Genomic DNA, 9002 nt, shown 5'->3' on the forward strand with positions numbered 1-9002 from the left:
AGCCTCAATCTTAGGAAAATACAAAACAAACAAAACACTGAATAATTTCTCCAGTGAACAGCACTACCTACTATATGGAACAAATATGGCTTCATCATAGGTTAATGCATATGTATGTGTTTCATTAGCATACATGCATCATGACAGCATTTATACTCCCCACAGAGCATTTCTTTCTGGAGATCTGTGGAATCCAACAGTGAATACCAAAAGAACTAAAAATAGAAGCTATTAAATGTGGCACGCACACACACACCCAAAAACAATCTTACAATCAATCTTACACTAATTTTACTAACTAAGAAGGACATGGACCAGGAAAGGTTAACAATACATTCACAATCCAACGTACAACAACCACACCACACCTAAAACTCATATATACTATCTCTAGACCTGTATTTTTTTTAAAGATCCCCCCCAATGTTAATGCCAAGTTCTAACAAATCTTAATTACTAATTTTTTTGGACTGTCAGTCATATTTTTCCCTACTAAAGTCCCAAGCCCACCAGGTTAGGGTTAAAGCAGGGGCACATACAAATAAGCCATAACTAAAGCATGATACCAAAGCCCTTCCTTACCATGACATATATAAAAACAACACTTAAAGCTCTAAACATTTTGATGCAATGAGCTTTCTAGTCTACATTTTCAACTTGAAAGAAAAAATACATACATAGATGTACTTACTAAATAACTTACTGTTCCCTTGCTTCATGCAAGTAAACTGCCATCCTCTTAAAATATCTATAGAAGCATGTCTCAATTTCTCACTAACACGGAGGACCAAAGTGAAACTTGCTGAACATAATAACCTCAGCTAGCACACATTCTTCATTAAAAGAAATTATTCTTATTATAGTTTTCATGAAACACAAACTCTACACCCAAGTACAATGGTAGAAACCTGCAACCCCAGCTCCTCAGGAGGCCAAGGCAGGAAGATTCCTGAGTCTTGGAACTGAAGGCCAACTGGTTCTAGAGACACATCTGAGATGCAAGTGACAAACAGAGAGAGACCAATGGGAAAAGATGACAAAAGGAACAATACACTTATGACACCCAGCCCTGACTATCAAGAAAAGACTATTCTTGCTAATTTCCCCAGTGTCATTCTGGCCAATTCACAAATATCCTCACTAATTTTTTCAAATACTACTGAGAATCTTAGGTGACATATAAACAGAACACAACAAAATATTTTGTCTATGGTTAAACCCTGAGAAAGTAGTAAAAGAGTAATACATACATTCAGGGTAGGCGTTCAAGACCGGGGCTCTCTGGAACTATCCTAGAACTCACTATGTAGACCAGGCTAGCCTTGAACTCGCAAAGATTCCCCCTGCCACTGACTCCCATGTGTGGGGATTAAAGGTTTGAGCCATCACACCCAGGACTCCAGATACAAAAGTAGCATTTAAGGCTAAACAAAAGTAGTATTTATTTAAAGCTAAATAATTTGTCTCTCTTCAAAGTCGAAGCTTCCTCATAACCTGTGTCACAATGTAACAAAATGCCATAGTTACCAATTTCTACAGAAATGTTTCTAACTAAAACAAAAAGCAAAAACAAAGATCATATAGTAACAAACTATCAAAATACATATCCGGAGCTGGAGAAACCGTTTGGAATAGAGAGTGTTTACTATTCTTTTAGAGGACCCAACTTGGGAGTCGCAGCACCTACACAGAGCAGCGCAAAACCTCCCTTAACTCCAGCTCCAGAATATTAGATCCTCCTTCTGGCCTCCACAGGCACCTGCACTTACATGCACAGACCCACACACTGACGTACACCCACAGGAAGGATTTTTTTTTTTTTAATGTAAAACCCTATCTAATAAAGCTAAGTAAAATCGCAATTATGGAAAGAATATCTACATAAAGTCAAAAATTACACAGACAAATGGGCAATGAGATGGAACCTCAGTTCATCTTTTTCCCATTCTGTTCTTTTTGGTTAAAGAGGTAACAAAAACAAGAAAATCAAAAGCTATCAGAACACTTACAATGAAGTCTGTCAGCTGGCTAGCCGCTACTCGGAGTTCTAAACTCACTATGTACATAAATCAAGGAACAGGAAAGCTCTCAACAACACAATGGAGTCACCCCACACTACAGACATTAGCAAATTAAAAGGCGCTATAACTTCCTGGGTTTTTTTCCTTTTCAGACTCTGAAAGTCACTCTTTAAGACATTTTATCTATAAAGTCCTATAGTGTAGGAAGTGTGGTGACAAACCTCTAGTTCTCAGTACAAAAACAGATGCTCTCAGCGCACCACTGCTGACTCCGATCAATTATCTAGGCAGAATAAAGAAAACATCTTTTTTTAATGACTAACCAGCCAGTTCCACACAATATCAGGCGCGTCTGTCCTCTGTTCCACGGACTGCGCGTGCTCGCCCGCACCGGGCGGCTCCCGGCTTCGGCCCGGGTTACCGTCTTCACTCCATTGTCACCCCCACGCCTCGGCCTTCAGCCCCCGTCCTGCCGGCGAACAGCGGCGACAGGGTGCGATCCCCTCACCCTCTCCCTCGCAGAAGGCTGTGGGTGTGTCCGCGGGCGGACTCTCGCCCCGACACAATGAGCCGCTCCGCGCCGCCCGGGACCCGTGGTCATCCCCCTGCCGCCGACCCCGGCCGCCGGCCGCGGCCCTTCCTCTTTCTCCCCACAGCTCGGCCCCTCCCCCGCAGCGCGCAAGCGCCGCCGCGCCGCTCCCCTCCCCCGCACCCCCCCTTCCGCCGGCGCCCTCACCCGAGTCCGCAGCCCCCGTGCGGCCAGGTCCAGGGCTCGCTGGCGCGGGCCGGCAAACAGCGCTCAGCCAGGCGAGGCGAGGCTGAGGCGGCCCGGGTGGCTCTCCTCAGGAGGGCGTCTGTCAACGCCGCCGCTAAGCGTGCGGCTGAGCCCGGCTCGGCCCGACCCGGCTCGGAACGCCCGATCGTGGCCCACGCGCGCTCGCGACCCTGAACGGCCGGCGTGGCTACGCCGCGCAGTCCCGGCGCCCCGCCACCATCGCCGCCGCCGCAGCCTGGCCCGGCCCTCCCCGACTGCGCGAGCGCGACACCGGGGGCCTTTTACGACAGTTCGGAAAGCAAGCGCGCCGGACCTTCACGCCCTCTCACGTCCGTATGTCTGCGCGTGCGCGGACCTGCGCCTACCGGGCCCGCCCCCCTGCAGCCCAGTCTTTCCCCTTTGCACTGGCATTAGCAAACTACTGGCCCAGGTGAGCTACGTTAAAAATAAGCTCGTAGGGTTCATTTTCTTCGGTGATTTCCGGCTCAACAATACTTCAACACGATTCTGCCTACATCCTGGTTACTTTTTCTCTGCTAAAACTTACCGACTGCACTTGCAGCGCTCTTAAAGTAAAACCGCGGTGTTTTTCCCTGCAAATGACACCCAAGCCAGAGATCACATCTTGCTGTTCAAGTGAATTGTTACCAGAATCAGTTCAAGCGTGGTAGTAGATAGTCTGGAAGCGCTGACTATACAATCTCAGAAGACTTCTTAATTACCTCACAAAACAAGAAGATTGCAATGTTTCATTTCGTGCCCTATGAGGCAAGATGTAAGGACAGAGCTTGGGCTCTGCAGTCAACCAGACAGACTTCAGATCGGAAAGCTGACTTATTAACACTCTTATAAATCTGTTTCCTCTTTTATAAACCAGGATAACTTTATATGCTTTAAAACCATCTTGTGAGATCAAATATGATGTTTACATAAACTTCCATATATTACCAATTAAGTGTTCAGCAGGAATTAATTAATTCCTCCTTATACACCAGCTCTTCAACTATTTTATTCACTCATGTTCTCCATATGCAGTGAAGAAGGTGGTTTTAAATTATAAATAAGGGAGAATGGAAGAGCATTGGACCTAGATCTCCTCAGTCCCCCTAATTGCTTCTCTCTAAAAGTAGAATGCCACCTGGACTATTGAGGCAATGACTTGTTGACTCACGATGTCTCAAACTGCTTATTTTCATCTCTCTCCTTTTTTTTTTCCTTAAAGCTTTTGTCCTGTATTCTGTAATAAGGTAGAGACACTTGTCACATATGACTCTTGAACACATGAAATAAAGCACTATTGAGTTTGTATTAACTACATCAATTTTCAGAACTACAGTTCAAAAATGTGAAAGTCCAGTACTTTTTACTATTGACTATATGTTAAAGTAATATTTTTACTTCGTTTGGCTAAGTTAATGGATACCCAGATGGTCCGTAGTGTTTTTTCACAACAAATGATTCCCAAATCATACATGATACTGAATAAAAATCAGAACTGCCTGATACTCACCTGAATTGATTCTGAAATCAAGTCCAACATGGTATTAAATAGCCAGAGAATTCTGGCCATACATCACAGGAATATGCGCATGACAAGATATGGATGGGGTGACTCCCACTCAACAATAACATCTGGAGATGTTGTGCATCACAACACAAAGGAGGCGGTCATCTACTAAACAGAAAGAAGAGATACAGATAAACCACCTATTTGCACAGGATAGCCTTCAACAAAATTCTTATACCAAAACTGTTTCATTTGTTTGATTGTTTTCTTGTTGTGGTGCTTGGGAATGAACTGAGGGCCCTATGAATGCTACCACTAAACCACAACCCCGGTTGAGAAACTCTGGGTATGGTAGCTTGAAAGAAAATGGCCTCCCAAATCGAGTGGCACTAATGGGAGGTGTGGCCTTGTTGGAGTTGGTATGGTCTTATTGGAGGAAGTGTGTCACTGTAGAAGCAGCTTTGAGATCTCATATATGTTCAAGCTACACCTAGTAAGTAAGACAGACCACTTCCTGTTGCATAATCTTAGCACTGGTAATCAGAATTGAGTCCTAACAATATCACTACACATGCAGAGTAGAGGATGGGGTGGGAGGAGGACAAGATCAATATGGAAGACAAACTAGGATGAAACTGAACAAGAACGAGGATGGTAGAAATGAGAATGAGGATCCCCTCCCCTGGCTCTATCCCACCCACACCTCCAGCTCCTTTACTGGAGGCCAGGCCTGATACAAGGACCTAAGATCATTGCCTAGCCCAATTGTCATCAGAGAGGCTTCACTCAGCAACTGATGGAAACAGATGCAGAGAGACCCACAGCCAAACATTAGGGAGACCTAGGGAAATTCTGTGGAACTGAGGGAAGAAGGATTATGGAAGGCAGAGGGACCAATGACACCATGGGAAAACACACAGAGTCAACTGACCTAGGCTCATCGGGGCTCACAGAGCCTGAACCACCAAATAGAGAACTTGCATGGGACTGATCTGGGCCCTTTGTTCATGCTGCAAGTGTGTGGCTTGGTCTTCTTGTGGGACTCCTGGCAGGAAGCAAGAACTATTCTGACTCTATTGCCTGCTCTTGGAACCCTTTCCTCCTACTGGGTTGTCTAATTCAGCCTTAATAGGAGAGGAGGTGCCTAATCTTGCTGCAACTTGATATGCCATATATGTGTGAGGTCTGCTCTTTTCTGAAGGGAAGGGAGAGGGAAGGGAAGGGAGAGGAATGAATGGGAGCGGGGTGGGGGAGGGGCTGAAAGGAGAGGGCAGAGGAAGGGAAAACTGAAATCAGGCTGGGAAAAAATTAATTGATTAATCAATAAAAAAAAAACAAAGTCTGCAGCCTTAAAGTGGAATGTTTTAATTGCATAATTCACACTATTTTACAAAATGTGAATTCTCTGACAAAAGTTTATGTTTTTATGAAGAGTGATATTAATAAGATCTGCAACCTAATAAATAAGAATGAGAAGAAAGACGGTGGCCAATGGTAGGTAGAGATAAAGCAGTTTCTGGTTCTTCTGGGTTTATGGCAATGGGTACAAGGTTGAATGCTCAAGCCATTCAAGAAGGACAGATTTACAAAAAATCAATTTCATGGGTTAGGGACTTTAGGTTAAAGCCAGGAAGTGTCTGTTCTGGTCAAGTAGAGTTTTGAAGTGTCTAACATTTACCCAAAGGGTTGCTTCCAATTGGTCACTGGATGTATAGGTCTGAAATTCAGGAGATCCTGGGCTAATGAGGGAGTTTGGGATTCATTAGCATATACATATGACAGTTGAAGCAATAATTTTGGTGAGATTAACCAAAGTAGAAGTTAGAGGAAACAGATACCTGGAATACTGGAATTTCTGCTATTTGCTATTTAAAGAGCTGAAGAATATGAAAAGAAATTTCAGGAGGAGATGAATGTGTTAGGATGGGGTGGGCGGGGGACACTCGAGATACACAAATAGTAAAGTTAAAAGGAATTTAAACACTGAAGTGTGTGATCAAGGACTCATGAAATGCCTGTTGGTATGACAATAAAGAGATCTTTAAACATGACCAGTTTCATAAATTATCTTGGCTTCTTTTTTTTTTTTTTTTTTTAAGATTTTTTTTTATTTAAGCCAGGCATTGGTGACACATGCCTTTAAGCCCATCACTCAGAGGCAGAGGCATGCTGATCTCTGTGAGTTCTAGGCCAGCCTGGTCTACAGAGGGATTTCCAGGACAGGCTCCAAAGCAGTAAAGAGAAACCCTGTCTCAAAAAACAAACAAAAAATTATTTTTTTTTTATTATGTACACAGACAGTGTTCTGCCTGCACGTATGTCTGCATGCCAGAAGAGGGCACCAGATTTCAATATAGATGGTTGTGACCCACCATGTGGTTGCTGGGAATTGAACTCAGGTCCTCTGGAAGAGCAATCAGTGCTCTTAACCTCTGAGTCATCTCTCCAGCTCAGAACAGAACTTGATAAAGTGGTTTTGACACTCAGGTATTATTTGACAAAATTGGGTGTTGGTTTTGGTTGTCACAACTAGGAAATGCTGCTGATATCTAATAAGAGGTGCTAAGCACTGAACAATGGGGAGGGTACCACCCACAGCAAAGAGTCATCTGGACTAAGATATCAGCATCTCAGCTGAGAATTCCTGGTGTGCAAAGTATTGAACACTAGTTACACCAGAATTGGTACTATTTCATTAAATTAATAGTGAATAAGTAAATGAAAGAGTCAAACCTAGCAGGATAGAGAGGCAAAAAAAAAAAAAAAAAAAAAGGCAAGAATTTAAATCCTTTTGATGTGTTAAAGGGGAAAGTAAGGAAAATAAAGGTAAGTGATGGACCCAATAATCCCTGGAGACTAATGATGGGTGCTCAGAAACATAAAATTAGTCATTCTACTGAAACAGGTGAGAAGTGGAAGAAGTGATAAGATAAATGAAATTAGGTTTGTTTGCTTATGGGAGTAAATCAAGCCTGCCCACTGATTAACCTTGATTTCTCTATTGGGAGATGTCATTCTGTAAATATGTTTCTCCTATCGGTTAATGAATAAAGCACTGCTGGCCAATAGAAAAGCAAGATACATAGGACTAGGAGGAGAGAGGAAGAAGTAGGGAGGAGGTTCAACATGGAGGACAGAGAGAGTAGAATGCAGAGCCCTCTCTCCAGTAAGATAAGACCACATGGAAATAATTAGATTACTTGAAATGGGTTAATATTTAAGACAGAGCTAGCCAATAAGTAATGCTAGTAACAGTTTAAAGTTTCCTGCTTTGCTGAAGAGTGCCAGAAGCACTATGGGCTATAGGCTGAAAATGGAACATTACAGAAGAACTTAGGATGACTGATCAGGCAGTGAGTTGTCTGTCGTTTCTAGAGTTTACATATTATCCTTCTGTGGTCTTTGATGGAGTTGAAGACAGTTATAGTTTTTCTTAGGTAAGATTAAAGATAAGTTACATATAAGACTTTAGACTCACAAAGAAGAGATAATGGAATATTTTCTTTAAATCTTACCAAATGTTAATGGACTAAATATTGTTAACTATGGTTCTTATTTGATAACTGTTTTGTTATAATTTTACTATGTTAAAGTTAAAACCCTTTTTACTTAGAAAAGAGATGATGGGAGATGTTATTCTGTAAATATGTTTCTCCTATTGGTTAATGAATAAAGCACTGTTGGCCAATAGGAAAGCAAGATAGGCAGGACTAGGAGACAAGGAGGAGAAAGGAAGTAGTAGGGAGGAGATTCAAGATGGAGGATGGAGAGAGCAGAATGCCGGCCTCTCCGGTAAGATGAGACCCATGGAAATACTTAGATTAGTAGAAATGGGTTGATATTTAAGACAGAGCTAGCTGATAACAAACTAGTAACTGACCAACAACTTTGTATCTAAAACAGAGTCTCTGTGTGTTATTTGGGGCTAGTGAGGCTCCAGGACCAAGCAGACCAGCAGGGGAAAACTATTTGTAATAATACTCTATGAAATACCAAGGTAGAAAGTTTGGAAGTGGCTGGGTGGAGATTAGAAGATACAGATAAAAAACAAAATAAACTGGGCAGTGGTGGTACATGCCTTAAAACCCAGCACTCAGAGGCAGAGGCAGGTGGATCTCTTTGAGCTTGAGGCCAGCCTGGTCTACAGAGCTAGTTCCAGGATAGCCAGGACTACACAGAGAAACCCTGTCTCAAAAAACAAAACAACAAACAAAATTCCACACATCAGAATAGCCTCTGATATGGTGGCAGGGATGTTGATGACAAACCAAAACAGGAGGCCCAGGTCAGAAAATGCCTGGGAAGGAGAGGTCAGGTGCTGTAGCCTGAGTCTTCAGCAGTAAAGGGACGATAAGCTGGGTGAGAGCTCACATCCGTAGTACAATGGCCACCTTCTGGTTCTCTGGGTCTTCCTCTATGCTCCCATGCCACCATCAGTTCTACACTCAGTAACTGCCAGGTCATAGCAGAAACTGAAACCACAAATTGCTTAAATCCTTCAATAACACTTTGTCAACTTCAGGTGCTAAATCCTTAATTTGGCAAATAAAATTGTTCAAAGTCCAGATTCTTCAGTGTCTTTTCATGTTAGGTCTTACCATCCTGCTCTCAACCCTGCTTAGATTTCACTCTTCTTAAACTTCTTGTAACTCTTTCAAAACAAAACAAGTAAACAAAATGCACTTTGCAGCATTCCAGT

At 42.8% G+C, this 9002-nt stretch overlaps 1 protein-coding gene across 6 annotated transcripts in view; it reads right to left on the reverse strand.

Annotated features, from left to right (window-relative positions):
• Rnf111 (ring finger protein 111) overlaps positions 1-2895 on the reverse strand; it is a 65090-nt gene extending 62195 nt beyond the window's left edge. For 5 of the 6 annotated variants that reach the window (XM_051197895.1, XM_051197894.1, XM_051197893.1 and 2 more), the window contains exon 1: positions 2758-2895. The gene's annotated coding sequence lies outside the window, so the exon portion shown is untranslated. Of the gene's footprint in view, positions 1-2344; positions 2541-2757 lie in introns of those variants that run through there. The other variant, XM_051197891.1, reaches the window with a different exon arrangement.
• Between the last annotated feature and the right edge of the window lie 6107 nt (positions 2896-9002).

The sequence above is a fragment of the Phodopus roborovskii genome, unplaced genomic scaffold, assembly GCF_943737965.1.
Source record: "Phodopus roborovskii unplaced genomic scaffold, PHOROB, whole genome shotgun sequence".
Taxonomy (NCBI): Eukaryota; Metazoa; Chordata; class Mammalia; order Rodentia; family Cricetidae; genus Phodopus; species Phodopus roborovskii.